Source organism: Natator depressus, chromosome 1 (assembly GCF_965152275.1).
Source record: "Natator depressus isolate rNatDep1 chromosome 1, rNatDep2.hap1, whole genome shotgun sequence".
In the NCBI taxonomy this organism is placed as follows: Eukaryota; Metazoa; Chordata; order Testudines; family Cheloniidae; genus Natator; species Natator depressus.
The window spans coordinates 258,786,422-258,800,174 of NC_134234.1; positions in this window are offsets into that span (position 1 = coordinate 258,786,422).

Here is a 13,753-nt window from a genome sequence, read left to right on the forward strand (position 1 = left end):
CCTCTGCCCAGACAATACAAACTGCAGGGGAGTGGTCGTGAAGGGTGGCCCAACCTCTGTAAAAGGGAAAGGGCATAGCTCCATTTCCAGCATCTGCAGTATGTAACATGAGGGAGAGAGGAGCCCCTGGAGCCCATGGGAGTGTCAGGTTGGGTCCACCTGCAAGGATGAGTCTCTCCTAGTGCTCGAATTGCCCCTTGTATTCAGAAGTAGTAATCCTTACCTAGCGTGACCAGATGTCCCCATTTTATAGGGACAGTCCTGCTAGTCAGGACTTTTTCTTATATCGGCGCCTATTACTGTTCCCCTTCCCCATTTGGATTTTTCACACTTGCTATCTGGTCACCCTGCCATCAGGGTTTCTCCTCACGTGGTTGGTTAGTAACCAGTTTTTGCTGAGCACTGGAGAGCCCCTGAGCAGCATATGCTGCTTCTGCTCAGGGACTTCTCCACAAAGAATGTCATGGTTTTGACGCTTCGATAGCTTTCTGCAAACTTTGTGATTTTCCTGCCTGTTAAAGGGGGAGGGGGGATTTCAAGGAGATGCCCAAATGGACAGCAAGAAAACAAGCCATAGACACGGTTTTGTAAAACACACTGTTGGAGGGCCTTCCCTTCACCCTCCCACTTCCCTGGTTCTTGTCAGGCAGACAGCAAGCAGCAAAAGACCAGGAGTCCAAAGTGCAGACAATGCGATGTTTATTGGGGTTAATTTCCAAACAAGCATATTCCGAAGCCTGTCACACCAATTGGGCGTATCTCTGTACGCTGATAGAGTTTGTTCCCGTGTTCCCTTCCTGGCTCTGACACCGCAGAGCCTTGCCTTGCCTGGTTTGGAATGTGAGGATGTGGCCATACGCTTCCCAGCTTATGGCTGGCTGCCCCTGCTGTTTAGTCAAAGGCCTTAGCCTAAGAACAAGGCCTCAGACTTTCTTAGTGAGAGAAGGCCCATACACAGGCGGACTGTGATTTTGATTCTTTGTTTTCATACCCCTGTAATTAGCTACGTGATAAAAATACACCGAAGTTCTTAAAGTATAGGCCTTTACAGGCAGGCCTGCACAGCTATATTCTAACACACGCACCAGAATGTCCAAGTCTTATCAGTTCATTACATTCATGAATTAAACAATTAGGTGCCAACATGATGTACAGCATAGAACTGTTTACACTGGAGACTGAGGACCTGATCCAGTCGAGCATTTAAGCATGTGTGACTATGGGACTACTCATGGTCTTCACATTAGGCATGTGCTAAATCCTTTGCTGGACTAGGGCCTCACTTAGTACATTATGGGCCATATTCTCCTCTTACGCACACCAGCGTACATCAGGAATAAGCCCACGGATGAGCTATTTGATGATCGTAAAGCTGATGCAAGTGTTGAATCTGGCCCTCAGTGTGCTCTACACATTCATTTTTCCATCATTTTAATTACTGCATTTTTTAAATTTTTGCTCTAAATTTCTAAATTGGCCCATAATGTTCAGATTTTAACACTGATTAAAACAAATATACAAGGCACAGCTCTCAGGGTATGGCACCCCTATTTTATGACACACCATGGGTGATGTGTAAGAGTGGAGCAGGCGAAGGTGCCATAGGACCATCTTCCGAGGGGTACAGCCTACGTTGTGGCTCCTATGCCATCCCTCTGTCCTTGCTGCCACTGCCAAGGCCAGAATCCGACATGAGGCGCAAAGCCTGGCAAACCAGATCACTGACTTCAAATTTCTGGTCTCAGTTTTGGTTTGGCATGATACCCTGTTCCAAGTGAATGTTGTAAGCAAGGCATTACAAACTCATTCGATGGACATCGTAACCATGAGCAGCTACCTTGATTTCGTTGTGGCCTTCAGAGACAACAGATTTGAAGATGCCATCACTGCTGCTAAAGCAATAGCAGAAAACTTAGGAGCTGAGCCTGTCTTCAAAGAATCTCGTATTCACTGGAAGAAGAGACAGTTTGGTTTTGAGGCCAGAGATGAGATGATGGGAAACTCGGAAGAAAAATTCAAGATGGAGTTTTTTTCCCCTCACTCGTTGACACTGCTTGAGTGTTCACTGAAGAAAGGTTTGGACAAATGAAGCACCATTAAAAGACCTGGGGGTTTTGTATGACCTTAGTAAGCTGCCAGCAGACAGAAAAACACTCTTGAAGAATTGTACAGACCTTCACCAGACAGACACATGAAAAATGTTTGGATGTCTCGATGTCAAACTGGACAACATCCATCACATTATGCCATGCTGGAAGCACTCTCCACTCCAAGTTCTCCAATTCATTCCTGATGCAGAGCTGAAGGACACTTTTCCTCATGTGTGGATAGCTTTGAGGATTCTGATCATGCTGCCGGTCACAGATGCAAGTGGTGAGAGCAGCTTTTTGAAGCTCAGGCTCATTATAACTTATCTGTGATTGACGATGGCTGACCAGAGACTGACACCACTTGATATTTTATCGCTTGAAAATACCATTGTCCAGTCTCTGGATCTCTCGGACGCTGGGCTTCAGTTCACGAGGGCAAAGGCGAGAAAAGCGACCTTTTGAACTAAAGGACGAGGGTTAACGGTCTAGGGCTGTCACCTGCTGTAACCCTATTTAATACTGCCCCACCCAGTGTTGGTGCACAGTTCAATTTCTTGATGTTAGTACATTTCAGTTATTCTTAAAATTAAAAGGTTTCTGTAAACTTAGAGGAAACCATTTTTATTTGCTTATATATGGCATGAATCAATATAGATTTAGAGATCCTAGCATGCAAATTTATCATCTTATATGACAGGGATAAATCATGCATCCAAATCGTGCATCCAAGTTGTGAAATGGGCTACAAATGCAATAAAAAAATAAGGTATTCAAAAGTTTAACAAATGGAGGTGGGGGGAGCACCAAAGACGCTCCTCGCCTGGGGCACTATTTGTTTAGGGCCAGCCCTGCCAAGGAGGACAGTAAGTATTGTTTATATAGCAGTTGGCTATGGTAAGGGGATAAGGAAGTTTGCTACTTGCCTAAAGGGCTGCCTTACTCTTCTTATTCTAGGAAGCAAACTTAGAATTAAGTAAGTAGAACAATTGTGTTTGTGTGAATATACATATTATTGAGCCACAAGGCATGGCCCTGTGCCCTGACTGGTAGCGCACCAGTCAGATCCAGCCCAGCCCTGCAGGGAGAAGATAGAGCTGCCAGAGGTAACCCAGACTGAATCTGTGGGTTGGATTTCATTCCAATTTCCTGTAACTTTACAGAAATCAGTCGGCTTGAGACTGGGAAAACACCATTAAGGAGGAATCACAGACAGGAGGCCAAATGTCTTTGTGAGGTGTATTACATAATGGGACCAAAGCCAGCACATGAGCCTGACAGCTTCAGTAATCGTCTAGGTTTTTTTCCTTTCTGATTTGAAGGTGTGTCTGTGCTCAGTAGTGTGGCTGCTGAAACTATTCATTATGTAGGACAACAAAATGTTTTACTGAATTGTCAATATAGTACCCAGGATGAGCCTATGTAAATCTGAAGGTCTCCAGTTGTCAGAAGTCCTGTGTTATATTCTTCATTTTAAAGGAAAACAACAAATTTCCCAGTGGTGATATTAGTTAGTCCAGGGAGGGTGCATTGTAACTGCTGTGCAATAACAGTTTATCTTTGGAGTGTTATTCGTTAAAAAGGCATTTGAAATTATTAATTGTGTATGTGCATCACTGTCTTATGGTAAAGACTAGTCCTGCATTCCTAACAGAAAGAAAATGAATCCTACTATAATTTCTCATTTAGTATTTAGATCAGGGGTGGGCAAACTTTTTGGCCCAAGGGCCACATCTGAGTGGGGAAATTGCATGCAGGGCCATGAATGTAGGGCTGGGGCAGGGGGTTGGGGTACGGGAGGGAGTGCGAGGTGTGGGAGGGGGTGCAGTGTGCAGGAAGGGGCTCAGGGCAAGGGATTGGGGCACAGGAGGGGTGCGAGGTGTACAAGGGGGCTCAGGGCAGGGGGTTGAGGTTCAGGAGGGGAGCAGCAGGGAGCTCAAGGCAGGGGGTTGGAGTGCAGGAGGGGTTCGGGGTGTGGGCTCCGGCCCAGCGCCGCTTACCTGGAGAGGCTCCAGGGTGGCAGCGGCACAAAGGCAGGCTCCCCGCCCTGGCCCCGTGCTGCACCATGCCACTCCCAGAAGCGACCGGCACCACATCCCTACAGCCCCGGGGGGGCGGGGGAGGTGCAGAGGGCTCCGTGCGCCGCCCTCGCCTGCGGGTACCTTCCCCGAAGCTCCCATTGGCCACGGTTCCCTGTTCCCGGTCAGTGGGAGCTGTGGGGGGTGGTGCCTGCAGGCGAGGGCCATGCACAGTACCCCCTTCCCCGCCCCCTGCAGGGGCCTCAGGGACGTGATGCCAGCCGCTTCTGGGAGCGGCGTGCTGCCTGCAGCGCCATGGGGGTGGCAGTCCTGTGGGCTGGATCCGGCCCACGGGCCGTAGTTTGCCCACCCCGATTTAAATGGTTCATACAGAAAATCCAGCAATTGTCTCTTGCAAGGATAGGAATTCATGGTCTGTGCAAATACTTTAAGTCAGACTTACCTCCCTTCTACATCGGTTACACAGCTTCAGCTTCCAGCCACTGGATCATGTTATATCTTTCTCTGCTAGGCTGAAGAGCCCATTGTTAAATGTTTGTTCGCCATGTAGATACTGACAGATTGTAATCAAGGCACCCCTTAAACTTCTCTTTCTTAAGCTAAATAGATTGAGCTCTTTGAGTCTACCGTAGAACCTCAGAGTTATGAACACCAGCGTTATGAACTGACCAGTCAACCACACACCTCATTTGGAACCGGAAATGGAAAATCAGGCCGCAGCAGAGGCAAAAAAGCAAATACATACAGTACTGTGTTAAATGTAAACTACTGAAAAAAAAAAAGTAAGGGGGAAAGCAGCATTTTTCTTCTGCATAGTAAAGTTACAGAGCTGTGTTAAGTCAATGTTCAGCTGTAAATTTTTGAATTTAAATGTTTAAATTAATTTTGAAATTTAAATTTAATGTTTTGTTCAGAGTTACGAACATTCCAGAGTTACAAACAATCTCCGTTCCCAAGGTGTTCGTAACTCTGAGGTTCTACTGGATCACTAGAAGGGAAACTTTTTTAACCCTTTAATCGTTTTTGTTGCTCTTTGAATTCTCTCCAGTTTATCGGTATCCTTTTTGAACTGTGGGCACTGGAACTGAACACAGTATTCCAGCCCTGGTTGCACCAGTGCCAAATGCAGAGGTAAAATAACTTCTGTACCCATACTCAAGATCCCCTAGTGTGTGCCTCCCAGGATCACATTAGCTCTTTTGGCCACAGCATCACACTGAAAGCTCATGTTCAGCTGATTATACCCCTCCCAAATCTTTTTCAGAGCACCGCTTGCTAGGAAAGAATCCCTCATCCTGTAAGTATGGCCTACAGTCTTTGTTCCTAGATGTAGACATTTACATTTAACCATATATTGTCTGCTTGCGCCCAGTTTACCAGCCAATCCAATTTGCTCTGAATCAATGACCACTCCTCTTCATTACCTACCACTCCTCCAATTTTTGCATCATCTGCAAACTTTATCAGTGATGATTTTATGTTTTCATCCAGGTCATTGATTAAAAAAAATGCTAAATAGCGTAGGGCCAAGAAACAATCCCTGCAAGATCCCACTGGAAACACACCCCGCTCAGTGATGATTTCCTATTTACAGTTACATTTTGAGACCTATCAGTTAGCCAGTTTTTAATTCAGTTAATGTGTGCCATCTTAATTTTATATCATTCTAGTTATTTTAAATCAAAATATTGTGGTACCAAGTCAAGATGCCTTACAGACATCTAAGCCTATTATGTCAATACTATTACCTTTATCAACCAAATTTGTAATTTCATCACAAAAAGATATGAAGTTAATTTGACAGGATGATTTTTCCATAAACCCATGTTGAATTGCATTAATTACATTACCCTCCTTTAATTCTTTGTTAATCAAATCCCATATCAACTGTTCCATTATCTTGTTGGGGATCAAAGTCTATACAGGCCTATAATTACCTGGATTATTCCATTTATCTTTCTTAAAAATTGGCACATTAACTTTCTTCCAATGTTCTGGAACTTTCCTAGTGCTCCAAGACTTAATGAAAAGCAACATTAATGGTCCAGTGTGCTTCTCAGCCAGAGCTTTTAAAACTCTTGGACGCAAGTTATCTGGACCAACTGAATTAAAAATATTTAACTTTAGTAGGTTCTGTTTAACATCCTCCAGAGATACTAGTGGAATGGAAAGAGTGTTATCACCTAATGATGGAGACTGTGTCATATGTTTTCCCCCAAATACAGAACAGAAATAGTTATTGACCACTTTTGCCTTTTCTGCATTATTATTAATAATTCAACCATTTCCATCTAGCAATGGACCAGTCCCACTGTCAGGATTCTTTTTGTTCCCAATATATTTTTTAAAATTTTATTTATTGTCCTTAACTCTGCTGGCCATAGATTTCTCCTTGCGTCCCTTTGCTTTCCTTAGCACTTTTCTACAATTCCTAACTTCTGTTTTAATATTAATTAAATATTAAAATTAAATAAATTAATTAAAATTAAATTTAATTAATTAAATATTAATTAAATATCAATTTCCAATTTCTTCCAGTTGTTATATATTATTTTTTATTTTTATAGCTGCCTCCATTTCTCCTCTAAACCAGATCCGTTTTTTAAATCGACCCTGTCTTCTTCTTCAGCTGCAGGATTGTAGATTTTTGGGGCATCTAGTGTATGGTGTTCTTAAATGATTCCCAATTAGCATTCATATTTTTCTGATTAAATTCTTCCTCCGAGTTGCTTTGGCTCGTAATTGTTTTCAGCTTTGTGAAAGCACCAAGTGTATATAGTACTGATCTGGACTTTATTCTGCTTGCATTTTATAAATGTGATCAAATCATGATCACTTGGACCTAATTTCTATGATAAAGAGGAACTTATCTGTTAGGACAAGGTCTATGTTGGCTGTAATCTTTTTTCTGAGTTAGGAAATTGTCATAAATAATGTTTAGAAATTCCAAGGATGTTTTTAGTACTGGCAGCATAAGCTCTCCAGCATACGTGTCTCAGATTGAAGTCCCTCATGATCACTCAGTTTTGGTTTTTTTCCCCTCTACAAATAGGTGCATAAGGAGCCAGTCACCCTGTTCCCTGGTGTGATTTTGGTGGTCAGTAGTAGACACTAACTAATACCCCATCTTGTGCTTTATCTGTTAGGACACTGCAGGAGTGAAATCTCTTGTCTTCAGCAGAAGCATGGGGGTTTGGGAAAAAACACACGTCAGTGTATACTTTGATTGATGTGAAATTTAGAAACAAGCTTGGGGAGACACTTGGGGTGTAGTCACAGAGAAGCCTTCTCTTTGTGAAAAACAGTATAAGGAGGGTCCACCACGATGGTGCTGAGCTCATTGACCCTCCTGGCCAAAGTGATAGCCACTAAGAATGCCACCTCCATCGATAGGTAGGTCAAGGAACATGTCACCATGGGTTTGAAAGTGTTGACATAATGAGATTAAGTTCTCACTGAGGTGTAGTTTTGATCACTGGTGAGAAAGTCCAGATTAGGCCTTTCATAAACCGTACTGCAGCTGGATGAGTACAGACAAAACGTCCTTCTATCAGGGGGAGGGAAGCACTAATCGCTGCTAGGTGCACTTGAAACTAGCTAATAGAGACACCTGAGGCCTTTGGGGACAGGAGATAGTCTACGACAACCAGGATGCTTGGAGTGGCTGGAGAATGTTGGTAGAGTTGTGCCCAGGCCGAAATGTATCGCCGTTGGGCCAGCTAGCAGGTTCTCTAGTAGAATCTTTTCTGCTTTGGTTGAGGATAGTCTGAACAGGGGCCGAGCATGAGTGGTCTATTTCTGACGCCCTCCAAACATCAGGCCATGAGGTAGGGATCTGGGTGATTGATTTCCCCCCCTGTCCTGGGTTAGGAGGTCCAGGAATGGGTGAATCCTGTTTGGAGGGTGGGACAACATCATTAGAAGTTCCATGAACCAGAACTGTCTGGGTCAGCAGGGTGCTAAGAGAACAATGTTGGCACGGTCGCAACGTATCTTCCCTATGACTTGTGGAAGTAGGGGAAGGGGAGGAAAGGGAGATCTGAGATAGTTTGTCCAGAATAGCAGAAGAGCATTGCCCTGGAAACCGCGACCCGTGATACCTCTGGAGCAATATAGGGGAAAGTTCCTGTTAGTTGGGAATGCAAAAAGATCCCAGAGCGGTGTACCTCATTGTGTAAATATCTCACTAAGGCCTGTGTGGTGCATCTCCCACTCCTGTCTGTCACCAAGCTTCTGCTTAGTCTGCCTGCAAGAGGGTTATGCATACCAGGGTGGTAAGCAGCCTGTATTGTGATTCGGTTCCTGGAGCACACCAGTTCCAGAGTCTGACAGCTTCCAGGCAGAGGGAACAAGATCTCGCTCCTCCCTGTTTGCTTATATAGACCAGGATGGTGATATTGGCCAACACTATCTGTATATGGAGTGAGCATGCTTGCCCTAGCACAGGTCACACCTCATCCTTCTCTAGAGCGAGAGGGTTAGATTCCAGGACAAGCCCCCGTGTACCACAGAAACTGCTCTGACCCTCTTCCTTTTAGTGTCCACTCAGTATTTTAGCCCAAACACTTCTGCCAACGCCAGTACAGTGCCACATCACGGTTTTTAATTCCTATGTCTTTCAGTCCCTTTCCATCAGGGCCCAAGGGGGAAAAAGAGATCTCCGTGTCTTGGATGCTCTTTCAGCCTGGGCTCCATGAGCTCTGTCGCCCTCCCCTGGTGTCACTTTCTTCCTCGCTTTTATCAGGTTAGCCAGATGAGGGCTAATTAGTTCCTCACCATGCCAGCTTCTCCATCTCATAAGCTCATTGCTCGATCAGCCATCACTGGGAAACTAACTGAGGCTGCAGTGACGGGAGCACAACCCGCTCGCCAGGCCTCAGCACTCTGTCCCACTGGTGCAGGCAGTTTCCTACATCACATCCTAGGGCCCTGATGCCATAGAAGATATTATGCAAACAGAGTCCCAACAGAGCAAAGTGAAAAACCCTGCACAAACAGCATCCATGGAGCAAAGTCAATAGGTTATTTTGAAACACTTTCATCTTTAATAATCTGAAACGCTCTTAGAAACATGGATAGGGACATTGGAGGCCCTTATCCCTGCTGGTGAGCACTTGCCCATGTGACTAACCTCATTGGTTTGAATGGGACTACTCCTGTAGGCAAGGCTACATTGGCCCTATATAGCTGACTGGAGGAAAAGGTAAAATCATTATCCCAAAGGTTGGCTGTTTTTGTATAGGACCTAGTATATTCAAGGGGGCTTGAATAGTATCTAGTGTGTTCAAGGGGGCTTCTGTATTCTTGCTGAGGTCTAAGACGAAATAAGACATAAAATGAGGAAAAGGAAGAGTCTGCCCTGTACTCATCTTTAAAAGAACAATATGCTGTATCATAATGCATTTCATCCCTACATAGATTATAAAGCCAAAAGCAACCATTGACCTCCTGTATATCATGGGACTTCCCTGAATTAATTCCTGTTTGAACTAGAGCAGATCTTTTAGAAAAACAGCTAATCTTGACTTTAAAATTTCCAGTGATGGACAATCCAGCAGAATCCTCGGTAAATTCTTCCAGTGGTTGTTAATCCTCGCTGCTGTTCAACATCCGAGATGGAAATGGAAGATGCCAAGTGCAAAGCCTGGCATCAGAGGTGGCAGCACACACGTTACTTGCAAAGAAAACAGCTGAAGAGCTGGAAAAACGGAGCTGTGGTTTTCAGGACTTATTCAGGGAGGTGGGACTAGCTACTGGGAAAGCAGGGGATGAGACTGTTAAAAAAACCTCCTTTCTAGGGGCAAAATATGACAGTGAGGACTCAGCGGATGAAGCCCCAATTCTTTTTAGAGGTGACCTGCTTTAAAAAAAAATGTTCATCCCTGGGGGACTGGGAAGGACGACTAGTTTGGGATGGGGAGGCCTGAAAGGTATTTTTGGTATTTTGTTTTACATCCTGCTTGTTTCTTCCCCTTTGACGTATCAGGCATGTCAAGGCTGATCGTCCATGGTTCAGCTGGAGAACTCCTTGGAGGTCTCAGGCACTGTTCCCTCTAAGCTGTGCGCACGCACTCAGATCCTAAACCCCATGCACACGGCGAAACACTGCGCGCACAACAATTTGCACAGAAGAAATTTTTTACACATTGACAGCCTGACAAAAATTAGAGGGAACATTGGAATCAGGTGTAGATTGCAAGTTCTCTCGGACCTTAATTGAAGGGGAGACTTTGTGGAGGCTTGGATCAGATGACACTTTCACAGAGGCACCCACTGCAGCTGCTTCTAGTCAAGCAGAAATGGAGAAGCCAACACCTTTGGCAGGAGGAGGAGGAAGAAATGAGTGCAAAAACCCTGTGTCCAAATTAGCTACCATCTGCTGGCTTGACACAGTCAGGGCCACATAGGGAGCAGCCACATCACAGAACAGTTGCCCTGCTCAGTTAGTGAGATTTGCCATTCAAAGATAGACTCTTTCAGGCAAAGACAAGACCTGAGTTTCAAATGTAAAAAAACAAAATGAGATAAAAAAAGAAAAAAAAAAGAAATCTTGCAAGCGCCCTTTAAACATGATATCTGATAACTGCCTCAAGCTACAGCCGTGCAACACCTGCCTTTGGCTTCAGTGGCTCTTCTTCTTGCCTGACACTACTCTCCTCCCCCTCACCCCACCGACAAGAAATTAACCAAAAATCAGGCTAACCACGGAGACATGTGCCAACCAACTGCTCTCACTAATCAGTGTTCACTAATGTATGGGCATTTAGCACCTGAGCGTAAACTAAAGGCTTTAAAAATTACTAAATAGGTCTCACCAATGCTTTCAAAGCTTTCTTTGTGTTAGTAAGTAAATTAAATATGGAGACTGAAAGCCACACCGTGCATAAAAAAAATAAACCTGTCTCCCAAATATACACTCAATTTACCTAGGCCCCTGTGGGCTAACTCAGTTCTACCTCTCAGCCCTGGTCTACACTAGGGCTTTAGGTCGAATTTAGCAGCGTTAAATCGATGTAAACCTGCACCCGTCCACACGATGAAGCCCTTTATTTCGACTTAAAGGGCTCTTAAAATCTATTTCCTTACTCCACCCCTGACAAGTGGATTAGTGCTTAAATCGGGTCGAATTTGGGGTACTGTGGACACAATTCGACGGTATTGGCCTCCGGGAGCTATCCCAGAGTGCTCCATTGTGACCGCTCTGGACAGCACTCTCAACTCAGATGCACGATTGTTTGCCGTTGCTCTGATGCAGGGAGGGGCGACTGACAACACGGCTTACAGGGTTGGCTTCAGGGAGCTAAAATCAACAAAGGGGGTGGCTTTACATCAAGGAGTATTTCAGGCAGGACTTCACGGAGGGTTCCAATAAGAAATGGTGCACCTAAGTTATTGTTCTTATTGGAACAAGCAGGTTGGTCTGGCCTCTGATTGATACATGGCTAGATTTACCTCGCTGCACCATCTCTGTGAGTGACTACAGTGTGACCTAGAGGAATGAGTCCCCTAGACAGGGGAGGGGGGGAAGCAAATGAGTACAAAACAAATCTGGTCTATTTCTTGTTTTGATCCACTCCATCTATCTTTTACATCTTTGGCTGGCAGCAGACGGTGCAGAAGGACTGCTAGCCATCCTCATCTGTTGCCTGCCCGGCAGAAGATGGTACAATACGACTGCTAGCCATCCTCATCTCTTGCCTGCCTGGCAGAAGATGGTACAATACGACTGCTAGCAATCCGTATCGCCTGCCTGCTCACCATAAGACGGTTCAATAGGACTGACTGCAGGACTAAAGAGAATGACCTGGTCAAGTCACTCCAAATTTAGTCCCTGCGCCCATGTCTGCCCAGGCGCTCCTGGCCGACGTGGCCAGGAGCACCTCGGACATGACGATGACGGATACCAGTCGTATTGCACCGTCTGCTGCCACAAGGCAAGGGGTTGCTGCTGCTGTGTAGCAATGCAGTACCGCGTCTGCCAGCACCCAGGAGACATACGGTGACAGTGAGCTGAGCGGGCTCCATGCTTGCCGTGGTATGGCGTCTGCACAGGTAACTCAGGAAAAAAGGCGCGAAACGATTGTCTGCCCTTGCTTTCACGGAGGGAGGGAGGGAACGGGGGCCTGATGATATGGACCCAGAACCACCCGCGACAATGTTTTAGTCCCATCAGGCATTGGGATCTCAACCCAGAATTCCAATGGGCAGCGGAGACTGCGGGAACTGTGGGATAGCTACCCACAGTGCAACGCTCCGGAAGTCGACTCTAGCCTCGGTACTGTGGAAGCACTCTGCCAAGTTAATGCACTTCATGCACTTAGAGCATTTTCTGTGGGGACACACACACTCGAATATATAAAACCGATTTCTAAAAAACCGACTTCTATAAATTAGACCTAATTCCGTAGCGTAGACATACCCTCAGTTTGCTGGCATTTGCAACGTCCCAGCATAAGGCATTCAGGCACAGCAGAGGCCTTAAATAGTTTGAGTGATTAGTTTATACTTATTTATGGCCTGTTCCAAAGTTCACTGGTCTCAAGGGGAATCTTTCCATCTGCCTTCAGTGTGTTTTGGATTAGGCCCTTATGTCCTAACTGCACTTCATAATCTGGGTTCACTCAGCACATACTTCTGTGATGAATATAATTTTCATCTAGTGCCTTAAAACACACTATACAGGGAACAGCGCCATCTAGTGGTGTAGTGGTAGCTGTATCTCACTGCACTCTCTCACATTGGAGAAAGGAATACATGGCACAGCCCGTGGCCTGTATGATCCTTAGGTTACCATGTTACTTCCAGTTGAAGCCTAATTCTACAGAGGGCTTCTGGAAATATCAGGTATGCTGCAAGTGTGAAGCCTGAGCCTACCAGACCTCTCAGTTCCCCACACTCTGCTGGATAAGTATTGTACATGTGGGTATCACTGATCGTCCTTCCTCCCTTCCCCAAAGCATCGCACTGCGGCATCAGCAAAGCCCAAGTCCACAGGGGGATTGGAATCCATAACTACAGATGCCCCAAAAGAAAACCAACTAGCCTCAAACCTTTGAGAAATCCAATGCAGCTGTTTTGTGGAGAGGGAGCAGCGGGGGGGGGACAGAAATGCTGGATGTGCTGCAGTGTGTGAAAAATGTGGCAAGGATTTAGAGGAGGAAAAAGCTCCCAAAAGGAGCCATGTAATCAAGTGAACTGCAGACCAGATCAATAAACTACTTGCAGACTCTTAGCGACATTCAGCAAAATGCATCTAGGTCGATGGGAAGGAAATTATGTATTCATCATATTTCATTAATATTATATCTTTATTATTTAGAGCAGATGAAAAGGTGCCACACTGGGAACCTTTGCGTCTACACTTCAATATTTATCCCCATAATAGGCACAGCACAGGGCTGGGAGCAGTACGACCTTACCCAACTCTTTCCCCTGCCAATTTGCCACAACCATGTCCTGAAGAGACTACCTCTAGGCTTGAGAAGAGAGGTTAGTCCCCAGAGCTCAAGTAACTCCATCTCTCCAGCACTCAGAAGGCCAAATGTGGGGCAACTAATCCCAGTTTGCGATGAGGATGCCTATATACCAGCAATTGGATTGAGATCGACCTGCTCATTGTGTAAAGTC